The sequence below is a fragment of the Diabrotica virgifera genome, chromosome 10 (genome assembly GCF_917563875.1).
Source record: "Diabrotica virgifera virgifera chromosome 10, PGI_DIABVI_V3a".
NCBI lineage: Eukaryota > Metazoa > Arthropoda > Insecta > Coleoptera > Chrysomelidae > Diabrotica > Diabrotica virgifera.
In genome coordinates, this window is record NC_065452.1 from 89,607,227 (window position 1) to 89,622,132 (window position 14,906).

A 14,906-nucleotide genomic window follows, 5' to 3' on the forward strand; every position below is an offset into this window, starting at 1 on the left:
GCCAACCCCCGAAATATTCACGGGCTTGTACCGAAACATGTGGCGTTGGAATGCTACATACCAGTGCATAGAACTATCGATTCAAACGTGATGGAGTAGTTTAAAAGCGTTTTTATTACTATCTCGCAAGATTTTGGAATTCTGCTGTTTGAACAAAGCTCATTTGAAGAAAATAGTAATCATACGTGAAAAGTTCAGTATTCATTGTCTTATGCCGGTAACTACGATGACATTTGTGCTTATATTATTAACAAATTTTCTGCAGAAACCGAAACAAATTGGCTGATGAAGAGGCGCTATCCTACACCAATACGAAGTTTCGCAAGATATATGTTTGTCAGCTAGCAGAAAAGATCAAGTCAAAAAAACAAAATAAGAGAAGCAACTAGAAACTTCAATTTTAAGGCAAATATAAATATTACATTTTTGAAAGCAGTACTTTAAAAACCTCACCATTATTAAAAAGAGGTTTAAATGTTAAATTCAGTATTATAACACAATAATTGTTCAGCTGAAACTAAAATATGTTTGCGTTGAACAATAATTTTTCAGCTGAAACTGAAAACTAAATTAATAAACTAAAGTTTTCTATTTTTAGTAACTAAAAAATAAATAAATAAAAATAACTAAAAAATATGTAGAACACTAAATACATATTATTATGCATTACGAAAAAATGTATACCTATTATAATAGTTTACTTTAAGACAGGATATTTTGGTACTACTTTGAGTTTTTTGAAAATTTATAAAATAAAAGGAGGAAACTTTGGTAAAAAAAAAGAATGTGTGTGTACTTTGTACGCACGTAAGAAGTTATACTTCTATTATATAATTTCAACGAAATAAATATACTTAACAGTTACAATACAAAAAATTAACAATAATTACCAAAAATTAACCAAAACTTAACAATAGATATCAAAAATTAAAACAAAAAAAAATATGAATCGTCCGGGATTTGAACACGCGATCTAGCGATCTCTCGATCTCTGGTGTAATGCTCTACTACCAACGAGGCTATCAAGGCGCCTGTTATTGACGTTTCGGATATACATAATTACACATCACGGAGACAAGTGAAATATAAAAATAGATATTTTATTATTTTACTCCCAAGGAAGACAAATACAAAGACACAAAAATTATAATAAATAATACATTTACTAAAAAACACTAATATATTATTTTAATGGCTTATATGTTATAATGGAGAGGATATGTCTGCTTTTAAAATTGTTTAAATCACTCAAAAACTTGTCATTTCTATACAAATTTGCCAACATTCTTCATTATTTATTTTTTAATGTTATATCCACTTAAAAAAGCATGAGATAACTATTTTTAAAACACTTACCAGCAATAAAATATACTCGACTCTGATTCTTTAGGTTTTGTATGATATCGTACCGCTTGATTGATGTTATCCACAGATCTCTACGCCTTCGAGATAATCGGTTTTTATCAGTAATTTTGGGATTGAAAACGGCAGTCACAGAATAAAACTCCACTTCTCTGTTTGATGGGCTTCCACACCTGGCATCTGTTCTATGTTAATAAGTCCAAAAATGTATACGAAAACTATTTAAAAAGGCAGTATAACTATTAACTAACTTTTGTCTGTTGTTTGTCTTCTCACAAATTTATAACACAAGCGCTATAACCACAAAAATAGACCACATCAAACCACAGCCGTGCTACATCCGTCATATTTTATAATTTTTGACATGTCATTTGAACACCCAATCAGAGCAAAGGTATAACGCGCGTGCGTCCGGCACTAAGAATTTTGATGTAAAATTCACTCCCATCGCGCCTAAAGAAGTATAACTTCAAAAATTGTTTTGTTTCGACAGATACAACTAATGATAATTTGCTATTCTGCAGATAGGAACTATTTTTAATAAACAGTTCAAATAGAATAAAAAAAACCGTGACAATTTAACACGTATTTGTGATAAATTAATGCGCTAAGTTCTATTACAAACCAGTGCGCATTTTAAAATTAAATGTCTTGAAATGCATACGTGTTTGAAAGCAGATATGCTCCGCCGTTCCCGTGCCTATTTCAAAACTACCCTGTCTTGAAATGAACACGGTAACGTAAATACGCCATCCGGCAATGGAAAAGGAGAACGAAAATAACAAAACAAGACACACAAAAGAAAAAAAGAAAAATAGGTGGAACATAATGAAGCCCATTAGATCCTGGAATATCAAAACCATGCTAGCAATAGGTAAGATGAAAGAAATAGTTGTAGAAATGAAAAAATATGATCTAAAAATTTTACCTCTACAGGAGAATAACCAAGGAAAAATTTATAAAAAAAATGTTACTCTGTACTAATCGGGAGAAAACAAATAGAAAAAATGGTATTGCCATTATGGCCAATAGAAGAACGACGCACAATATAATACAATACAAAGCAGTTAATGGAAGGGTATCCTATATCAGGATATCCTGATAAATGGATATTTCCCAGGAATGACATCTTTAAGAGTGGATGGCTTTAACGTAAAAGTGGGAAGGAAATATTTTAACCGTATTGTAACAGGCAAGAACTAAATAATGACACAATCGATAATGGAGGAAAAATCTAAATCTAGCATCTGCAATAAATACATATATTATAGTTAGTACTAAACATATCGCAAAAGACAATACATGATAACGTGGATAATACCGGGAAGAACTGATGGCAATCAAATAGGCCATGTGTCTCAAAGAGACCAATCTCGAAAAGTGGACACAAATAGTACAAAGTGTGAGTAAATGCGTACACTGATCAGATATTACCAATACTAAAACTAAATATGAAAATAATCAAAACTAATATAACAAGCAAAGAGAAGAAAATGTAGAATATTTGGGAATGAAGAAGAAACTGAGAAGGTACAACGATACGGATATAGAAAAGCAATGACAGGAAATAAGAAACAGGATACTATAAACTACAGAACAAATAATAGAACCCCAAGAAAACACAAAATCGAAAGCATGGTTTTGATGAAGAATGTCACAAAAAAGTCAATCTAGCCAATAAATTGCCTAAGATTGGGAGCTAGAAACAACTGAAACAATACCGAACAGAAAATCCAAGCTACGAAACTATAGAATAAGAGGGAAAAAAGATCACGGAACAAAAGCAATAGTTTGAAATAGATAATAAGGGCAAGAAGAGACTGTTCGAATATATAAAACAACAATAAAAATAAACAAAAAAGATTGGGAAAAACATTTTACTGATATATACAATAACAACCAAAAGACCGATGCAGAAGATGAACAGATAATAGAGATGTAGAAGAAGACTTATCTAGAATTCATAGTTGTAATTAAGCAAACTGCTTAACAACTTTGTTTTTTGCTGATGACCAAGTAATTCTTGCCAATGATGAACATGATATGGATTATATGCTAAGAAAGTTACAGATCGAATATGAAAAATGGGGCCTATGTATGGACATGGAGAAAACGGAATATTTGAGAATAGGAGAAGAAACCGAAGATCCGGAATTAGAGTTAATAAATATAAGGAAATGTAAGGAATATAGATATTTAGGAAGCATAATATCAGAAGAAGGAACTACAAAAAGAGACATACAGCATACGATACAGCAAGGAAGGAAAGCAACTCGTATTTTAAATGGTCTACTATGGTCTAACAAGGTGAAGCTGAACTCAAAGTTAACAATGTACAGAACAATTGTGGAACCTATTATAACTTATGGAGCAGAGTGTTGGCAACTCACAGGAAAGGAAAGAAAAAATATAGAAGTAGCGGAAATGGATTACTTACGTAGAGCATGCAGAGTATCTAGATTAGAACATGTACCAAATGAGGAAATAAGACGACGGATAAAGAGTTTATATTCCACGGTTGACCATAATATAGAAAGAAAGAAATTGCTATGGTATGGTCATGTTATGAGGATGTCAGAGGAAAGATGGCCAAAAAGAGCATTAAATTACACACCCATAAATACAAGAAGAAGAGGAAGGCCTACAGAAACATGGAAGAAAGGCATAGAACAGTCTATGGTAGATAGAGCTATTGACGAAAACGAATGGGTGGATAGAAAACGATGGCGAGCGAAATGTGGGATGCGGAGGAGACCGTAGGAACCCCACTACTTATATACCCCTATATATATATATATATATATATATATATATATATATATATATATATATATATATATATATATATATATATATATATATAATGAATAATTTTGGGGAATGCAGTCAATGTGTTTTGGGCTGATTAGAAGAGAAACACTTTGAACTTTTGTCGAGCTTTCGGACAATTTATTTCCTTTATCAAGACAATCTAAAAATACAAATGTTTAAATTTAGATGAAAACTAGAAAAATAACAACTTACTGCTCGTGGTTTACAAAATAACTAACATACTTATAAAAAACATAAAAATTCTTTCTAAAAAATATAAATTGTAAACGTAAATTAATTTTGAAATATGTCAAAAGGACATTAATAAAATGTAGTTAGACTACTTTAATAATTCGATAGATTGGGAAAGAAGTTAGTTATCAGTGTATAAAATAATGATATAAAGATGTAAGCAAATTTGAAGTTATAATTATTAGTAAAAAAAAAACTGATAGTAATGTAAAAAAAGTTGATTTAGAATGTTATAAATATTTTTCTTTTGATACTATTTAGTGAAATTTTAAAAATTAATAAGACCAAATTGTTTATAAAATGCATAAATTAGTAATATCAGATCTCAAAATTAAAGTCAAAGTTAGTAAATTACAGTCAAAGTTAGTTAGTCAAAGCCAAAATGTTATTATAAATAATGCTTAGATTATTGATATCAGATCTCTTATTAATACAATTTGATTTTTTTATCCAAACCATTTCTTTAAATTCTCTTTTACGTAAATTTACTTCTCTTTCCAAAATTGTTGCTTCTTGAAAAATGAAAACATGATCTGATATTACTAATTTATGCATTTTATAAACAATTTGGTCTTATTAATTTTTAAAATTTCACTAAATAGTATCAAAAGAAAAATATTTATAACATTCTAAATCAACTTTTTTTACATTACTATCAGTTTTTTTTTTACTAATAATTATAACTTCAAATTTGCTTACATCTTTATATCATTATTTTATACACTGATAACTAACTTCTTTCCCAATCTATCGAGTTATTAAAGTAGTCTAACTACATTTTATTAATGTCCTTTTGACATATTTCAAAATTAATTTACGTTTACAATTTATATTTTTTAGAAAGAATTTTTATGTTTTTTATAAGTATGTTAGTTATTTTGTAAACCACGAGCAGTAAGTTGTTATTTTTCTAGTTTTCATCTAACTTTAAACATTTGTATTTTTAGATTGTCTTGATAAAGGAAATAAATTGTCCGAAAGCTCGACAAAAGTTCAAAGTGTTTCTCTTCTAATCAGCCCAAAACACATTGACTGCATTCCCCAAAATTATTCATTTTGTATTATTAACAGTCACTACATATTAATAATCATATATATATATATATATATATATATATATATATATATATATATATATATATATATATAAATGAAATAGAGAATGTGGAAAAATCCCCTTACGAACAATTCACACATCCACCATTTCAGGTTGGGAAAAATTTCTTGAATAGAATCAAAGATCCAAACACCTGTTCTTAAAAATGTGTTTCGCCCTCTTCAACCTCTCTGGGCTTATCAATAAAGATGAGAGGTTGAATATCTTTAGACACATTCCATCAAAAAACAACATTCGAGACCCAGACATAGCAGGAGCGTATATCTACGCCGCATAATGTTGTTTTTTGATGGAATGTGTCTAAAGATATTCAACCTCTCATCTTTATTGATAAGCCCAGAGAGGTTGAAGAGGGCGAAACACATTTTTAAGAACAGGTGTTTGGATCTTTGATTCTATTCAAGAAATTTTTCCCAACCTGAAATGGTGGATGTGTGAATTGTTCGTAAGGGGATTTTTCCACATTCTCTATTTCATTTGTTTGATTTAGTTACGTTTGGTCGGTAAACCAATAACTTAGATCTTTTGATCACTGAGTGTGTTTCAAAGATTTACATCTTTTATATATATATATATATATATATATATATATATATATATATATATATATATATATATATATATATATATATATATATATATATATATATATATATATATATATATAATAAAGCAACTAAAAATAAACCAGACAAATTGACGAAGAACATAATTATTACAGAATTAATTATTTTATAAATATGTTAATATGTTCAAACTTTCTTGTAAATTATAACGTTTATCTACATTCTTGAGATACATATTGTAGATCCGAAAAGGCTTATATTTTTATATCTACCTTCAGCTACCTGCCAGGTGCAGTTAAATGATGTTAATCCCTTCGGATCCCTTTAATTCGTGAGGTATTCCATAAAATGAAGATAAAGAATTGAAAAAGACGTAAAACTATTTGTTAAGGTTGGCATTCATCCTTTTCAATAAATCTCATCCATTTTTAGTGAGCGGTAGGTCGGTTACCTCAAGATTTCCTTTAAAAAATATTTAAAAAAACATAAAATCGTTAATGCGGAAACCTTTCTTTGTGGTTTAAAATGTGTGGGAACGTTAGTTAAAAATATATTTATTCTCCAATAGGTTGGAAACGTAGATTAACCAAAAAAAGTGACAAATTTGCAAAACTTATTTTTGAACTAAAATAATAATAAAACAGTAAAACTGGAGGTTCAGTGGATACTGAATAAAGTGAGTTGATGACTTGGTTATGTGTGTTTGTGTGAGGACGGACTTGAAGAGTTCTTTAATCGTTCTTTTGGTGACTGTTTTATGTTAAAAGTTTCTTTAATCCATAGTATGCTTCTATTTGCTAGATATTTATACGTCCGTTAATTTCTGCTGTTACTGTATTGCTTTGGTTGATTTGTGAGCTTAGATATGAACTCTCCTACTCCTTCGAATGTATATAATAATAATAATAATAATAATAAGACTTTCTAATAATAAGACTTTTTATTCATTTGGTAGTTCAACTCCCTGTGGGAGTTTTTTGTCAGTTCTTCTATCAGGCGCGGCCCCCTGCGAATGGGGGATGCTTTCTGGGTATTCGTAGCGCCAATACACAGAGAGTAGCAGGGATACTTGCCGTGGAACAAAAACTGACACCTGGCAGTAGGTATAAAATGCATACTTATGAAAATGGTGGATAATCATAATTTATGTTTAGGGCCGCTGCCTGGGAATCGCCAGGGCACGTCTGGAGCCGACGCTGGACGTGGCAGCATGCGGGACGTCGGTGGCAGGGTGTTGAGGAGGCGGGCCCCTGTCACACAATCAGCTACAGCCCAACAACAACAACCACAAGCGAGCCAAACAACAGCAAGAGCTCCACCCACTGAAGGTGCTGTGCTGGAACATCAGCCGGCGCTCACTCAAGCGGGACGACCGAGGCAGCGCATGAAATGGACTGTGTCCATTAATGAAAAAATTTTGCGCTTCTACTATAAGGTGACAAACCTCGGTCAAGAAACGATCGGCTACCGACAACAGCTGTATGCCGAATTTTGCAGAGAGTACCCAGATATTCAAGTATCGGAGCAACGAGTATCAGATCAATACCGGGTAATCATAAGAAATAATCTTATCCCAGAGACTAGACGCGATACCATCAAAAGCGAAGTCGAACGGGAGATTAACAACCAAGGGCTAGTATTAGATCAAGTCCCTATTGAAATCCCTGATGAGCAGATTCCTGAGCTTCCCACACCAGAAACTCAACCTGATAGTACACCGCAGGAAAACAACGAGTTATGTCATAGCCTAGTAAACGAAATGGCTCGCGCCGTACAATAGTTTAATGGAACAAACCCACTTAGCAGACCACCGCTACCAAGAATAAACTCTTGTAAGAAACTAGGTGCGCTGTTACAAATTGTGAACACTGAAATCCTACCCAATTACGTCGTAGAAGCTCACACATTAGAATATTTGCATATGCTCATCTACTGTACAGCAACAGCAATTGCTAATGTAATGGGCATTAAGATCAGAACGCGACGGGGTACTAATAGCGGAAGAACTGGTAACAGAATTGCACCCTGGGAAAAAAGAGACTGCTAGGGAAGATTGAATTACTGCGTAGGGATATTGGCCAAGTCACAGAATATTTGCGAAGAGTACGAGGTAGAAAAGTCATTAGGAGAGCTGAAGAAATAATGCGGAGCACTGCAAGACACTCGAGATATGATCCAGACAATAGCACACCCCAACAGTGTCTGGATACATTAAAGCAAAAACTCTCCGTCTATTCAGGGCGACTAAGGAGGTACAAAGTTAGTAACAACCGAAAAACTGACAATGCACTTTTTGAAAATTCCGAGAAGACGTTCTACCGAAAACTCAATTCCACCGTAGAAAGTGCCGACAAGTCTTACCCAAGCCAAGAAGAAATTCATGAGTTTTGGGGAAATCAACTTTCCACACCAGCTGCTTTTAACAACAATGCTGGCTGGATAGAAGATACGACGCACAACTGTCACCACTACGTTACTGCTAACTACGAACCATTCACGACTGAAGAGGTCTCAAATGTCATCAAAGAGCTTCATAACTTGAAATCCCCTGGACCAGACGGAGTTCAGAACTTCTGGCTTAAAAAGTTTTGGTGTATTCATGAGTGCTTATCAACGTTAATTAACCATGTTATTTCTAATCCGCAGGAAATACCATCATTTCTAACTCAGGGAACCACTTATTTAATACCAAAGGATCAAAATAACACCCAAGATCCAGCCAAGTACCGCCCAATTACTTGTCTTCCAACTTTGTATAAATTGGTCACATCCTGTGTAACCCGGCGTATCTACCAACACTGTGCTCTAAACAATATCATAGAGCCTCAACAGAAAGGATGCGCTAAGGGTTCCATGGGTTGCAAAGAACAACTTGTCATCGACTCAGTCATTTCTAACCAGGCATTCACTAAAAAAAGGAACCTTTTTACTGCCTTTATTGACTTACAAAAAGGCCTTTGATTTAGTACCGCATGAATGGCTTATAGATATGTTGAGAATATACAAAGTCGATGATAATATAGTGACCTTTTTAAGGCATATGACAGATTGGAAGACTAAAATTCACCTCCAAATACCTGGTGAAAACAATATCGAAACGGAAAATATCGCCATCAACCGGGGCCTGTTTCAAGGAGACTCGTTGAGTCCATTGTGGTTCTGTTTAGCTTTAAACCCCCTTTCCCAGCTATTAAACTCTACTGACTCAGGTTTTAGCATTAAAAACAATAATACTGTGGTAGCGAAGCTCAATCATCTGTTGTCTATGGATGATTTGAAATTAATGGCTTCCACTCGAGAATACCTACAACAGATGCTAAAAACTGTAGAAACATTCTCTAATGATATTAATGATATTAGTATGCAGTTCGGCCTAGACAAGTGCCGTGTTTTGAATATAGTCAGAGGAAAGGTACAGCCCGGTGGATTCGATATGCAAAATGGCCAGAACATCGAGGCCATGGGCGAAAACGATATGTATAAATATCTTGGCGTAGACCAGGCGCGGAAAATTGACTATAAGCAAATGAAAACTGAGATATCTGCTGAGTTTATACGAAGGGTAAAACAGCTGCTTCGTTCACAGCTTAACAGTAAAAATTTGTTTAAGGCACTAAACACCTACGCTTGTTCCGCGCTTAGCTATTCATTTGGTATTGTTAAGTGGGCAGAAACAGATATAGAAAATCTTCAGCGAAAAGTACGAACACACCTCACAAAAGCACAAAAACACCACCCTAAAAGTGCAGTAGAACGAACGACATTACCGCGGTATTTAGGAGAAAGAGGACTTATGGATATAGGTGAGCAATTAGATAAACAAATTGCTAATTTAAGAACTTATTTTCAGGTGCAAGCTGAAACATCTACTCTACATCGCGCTATCTGCGCAGTAGATGACACAACACCGATCAAACTGAGGGAACCAGAAATGCGCATAAACCACCACACGAAGGACGAAAAAATGCGCAACTAGATGGGTAAAAATCTGCACGGGCGACATCCCAATGAGGTCAGCCAAGACTATGTCGACAATGCAGCGTCGAACTATTGTTTGACAGCAGGAAAGATGTTCCCTGAAACGGAGGGTTCATTACTGGCCATTCAGGACCAGGTTATACCAACCAGAAATTACCTAAAATATATCGTCAAAAACAAGGTTCAAAACGACAGATGCCGATATGGATGTCAAGCCCAAGAAACCATCCAACATCTTACAGGGGGCTGCCAGGCATTTGCTGCAACTGAATACAAGGAACGGCATGACGCAGTGGGAAAATCCTTGATCAAGAGATAGCTATCAAGCTGGGACTTCTCCAAACGGACCATCTCCCATATTATCAATACGTCCCTGAGAGTATGCTTGAGGATGGCAACTACAAGCTATACTGGGACCGCACTGTGCTCACAGACCAAACAGTGGCACATAATAGACCAGATCTCGTACTAGTTAATAAATTAACAAGACAAACAACACTAATTGATGTGGCGATACCTAACAACAATAATCTACGTAGTCAATTTACTGAAAAGATCGCCAAATACAGAGATCTGGAAATTTAAATACGGAGACAATCGAGAATGCAAAGTACCCAGACAATACCGATTATTATGTCTACTACTGGAGTCATTCCGAAGACCCTCCTCGAAAGCATAAAAAAGCTGGGTCTTAACGAACATCTTTATAAGACCATGCAGAAAGCTGTACTACTCGCGACGGCCAGATGGGTACGAAAATTTTTGGGAGATACACCTGCATACCAAGTCACCTAGAGGGCTCGATAACACGGAGAGAGTCCCACCAGAGCTCAATCCTTTTGATACCGTAGGTATCTGGGGTGAGTCAATTTTCCCCTTAGAGGGAGTGTGAGCCGTATGGCTAAATCTGGATAAGACTTTTTATTCATTTGGTATGTAAAACAAATAAGCATATAGTTACAGCACATTGAAGAATATAGAACAAAAGCAAAAAAGTTAAACCCTATTGGGATAACATCTGGCGAAGTCTAGCTAAGCTACTCTTACTTAACCAAATGTTAATCCCCGACGCTTCTAATTAATCTAAAAATAAACCTAAACTAACTAATTAAAAAGAAACGTAACTTAAAAAAAAAGGTGGAAAAAAAACTAAATATTAACCAAGTACTCAAAAAAATATTTTTTTCAAACTCACCATTGAGAAAAAAAATTCTTTCAAAACAGTCCAACCAAAAATATATCCATGCAGCTTAATGTACAACATAATTGTTAAGCAATGTTATTGTTTATCAAAAAGATATAAACGAAATTTATACTTGAATTGATTAATTGAATATAGTTTAATATTATGAGGAATTGAATTATACAGCTTTACTGCGTTGTAGGTAAAACTCCTTTGGAACCAAGCTGATCTATGTTGTGGCATTGTGAAAGTGTCTTTCAATCTCACGTCTCGCATATGAATTTCCTTTCTTCGGACGAGTTTAAGGATAGTGGAGGTGTTTGGCATCAGAAGTAACTTGTGAATAAAGTTACCTAGATGACATGTGCTTCTATTTTTCATATTAAGCCAACCGCATTCTTTTATTTTATGTGAAATGTGGTCATATTTTCTAATCCCGTAAATCAATCTACAACAGGAGTTTTGCATTTTCTGTATCCTATTCTTCTCTGCCTCCAGTAGACATGGCATAAAAATAAAATCACCATAAGAGTAATGAGACAGGACAAGGCTCTCACAAAGAAGCTTTTTAAGTCTTTACTTAAAATGTGACGATTCATAAAAATGAGTTTCAATGATGAAAAAGCTTTTTTGTTAATGTTTTTGACATGTTCCTGAAATCTTAGATTTTCGTCAAATATTATTCCAAGGTTTCTAGTTGAGGCTGTGAATGGTAAACTAACATGGTCGATTTTTATGTTTGAATTGTTTTTTACAAGTTGACGTTGGACTTCATTTGCGATACATAATTGTTTTGATTTGGTGGAATTAAGTTTTAAGTTGTGTTCGTCAGAGAGTTCTTTTATTATTTCAAGATCAGAATTTATTTTATCCAAAGCATTAAATAAATCTTCTTTATCAAAACTAAGGTACAATTGAGTGTCGTCAGCGTAAGCAACTATGCTGCAGTATTGTAAAGAGTTAATAATATCAGTAGTGTAAATTAAAAACAATAATGGAAAAAGGATTGACCCTTGGGGTACACCTGAAAGAATATTTATTGGGGTAGATTGTTTGTTATCTACAGATATTTTTTGTGTTCTACATATTTAATAAAAAAGATTGTATTAGGTTTACAGACTCTGCCTCAAACCCATAGTATCGCAATTTTGAACATAACACTCATGATCTACAATCTACGGTATCAAACGATTTGGAGAAATCTAAAAGAACGAGCAGACTTATTTGACCTTTATCAGATGATCTTAGGATCATATCCATAACCATTACGAAAGCAGTAGCTGTGCTATAGTTTTTCCGGAATCCACATTGTTTATCAGACAGTATTTTATTGTTTGTAAAGTAAAGATATATTTGATCATATAGAATCCTTTCCAACACCTTGGAAAGGGCTGGAAGTATACTTATAATTTATTAAATCAGAGAAAGTCTGAGGATTGTTGTTTGTGGCTAATGGTTTACCAATTGCCATTTTCCATAAATCGGGAAAATATGTTTTTTCTATACAAGAATTTACTATATGGAGACTTTACTATATGGAGACTTACTTTTACTTTTTCGTGTCTGGCTCCGACTACAGTTTTTCTGCCCAATATCGGGCTACGTCTACACCCTTTGTATTTGCGAGCCGTAAATCATCGAGGGTGCACTGTGATGGGCAAAGTCTGCATACTCTCAGATGCTCCATGCTCTGTATTTCCCCACATTCACAAAGTGCGTCGTTATCTGTCTTGATGCCCTATTTAATAAGGTTCTGTTTTACAGGGGCAACACCTGTGCGTATTCGGTTAAGTGTCCGCCAGGTTCTCCAGTCCAGGTTCATTCCATTAGGTCGTTCTGGATGTAGGGGGAACAGTTCGGGTGGTTCGACGCTGACATTTCTCATAAACCTTTTCCTTGATTTAAGTCGGCTGATTCCTGGCGGTTCGTCAAACCCGTATAATTGGTGCCTTTCATCGAAAGTTTGCCTGATCTTCTCCACATATTGTGAGGCGCATCTACGGTCGTCTGGTGATGCGAATCCAGCTGCCCGGTACAGTAATGGTAGAGGGGTAGGCTTCATACAACCGGTAATTATTCTACGTGTTTCATTTAACGCCGTGGTGACTTGTTGGGCGTGTCTAGATGTACCCCAGACGGGACAAGCATATTCCCCTGTTGAGAAACATAAGGCCTCAGCTGTTGACTTTAATACCTGGGGGTTTGCACCCCACTTGTTCCCTACAAGTTTCCGGAGAAAGTTGTTTCTCGTAGAAACCTTTTGTCTTGTGCTCTGACAGTGGAATTTATACGTTAGTGACCGGTCTAGTATCACTCAAAGATATTTGGGCCTATCAGTATGTTCCAAGCGTTGTCCCTCCCAAGAAACATTCAGTTTTACATGCGCCAGATGGTTGTTGAGGTGGAATGCACATACTTGGGTTTTAGTAGGGTTTGGCTTTAATGAGTTTTGTTTGTAGTAAGTTGACATCATGTTTAAAGCCTCTTCCATTGTCGACTCTACTTGTGTGAGTGTTTTCCCCTTTACGGCGATACCAAAGTCGTCAGCGTACACAAAACTCTCTGTTCGAGGGTGCATTGGTTGGTCATTGGTGTAGATGTTAAATAGGGACGGCGCCAGAACGCTTCCTTGAGGTAGGCCATTTTTTTGGGTTCTCCATCTGCTCTTCTTTCCATTTAGCACAACGTAGAAGCGTCTATTACACAACAGTGACCTAATGATATTTACCAGGTCGTAGTCAAGCACAGTGTCATAGATCTTAGTTAGCAAGGTTCTGTGGTTTATCGTATCATAGGCCGCTGTGAGGTATATCAAGGCTACTCCCACTATCTCCCTCTGCTCAAATCCCTCCTCTATATGCTCTGTTAGGTTCAGCACTTGGCCTGTGCATGATTTACCTGGTCTGAAGCCTGTTTGTTGTGGGATTAGTTTTGCATCTAATGTTTCCTGGATGCGGTTCAAAATGAGGCGTTCATACAATTTATATAAATGACATAGAAGAGATATCGGACGGTAGCTACTCGGAAGTTCAGGGTCTTTACCAGGTTTCAGAAGGGCTACTACTTTTGATTTACGCCACATTTGTGGAATCTGGTAGGTAGAGCGACATATGTTAAATAAATAGATCGAGCACCCATTGCCTCGCTTTTTGCCCGAAGTGTTTTATCTGCTCTGTTAGGATTTCGTCCACCCCAGGGGATTTTCCATTTTTCATACAGTCAATACCATTTTTAAGCTCTTCGATGGTAAATGGGTTTCGCAAGAGAGTTGTTTCCTGGTCTTGAGTTCTTATAATCTTTGGCGTTTTGCAACGATTGTTTGTTTTGCCATTCAGAAGCAGTTGGTGGGCTATCTGATTTGGCGTTACTGCACATGGCTCTTTCACCTCTGTGGGATCACCATTAAGTTTTTTGATCATATTCCAAGCCTGCTTACTACTGTGCGTCATATCCATTTTACTTAAAGTCTCGCTCCACCGTTCTTGTCTGGAGGCGCTTAGTATTTGCTGCAGTCTCTCCCCCATCTCTGCCGTAACTTCGCTAAATGGGTCTTTACTATATTCTTCGGTGTACTTTGTCATAATGTCCTTTGCTTCATCGTTCAGACCAGATATGTAATGTTGTTGACATCCTCTGG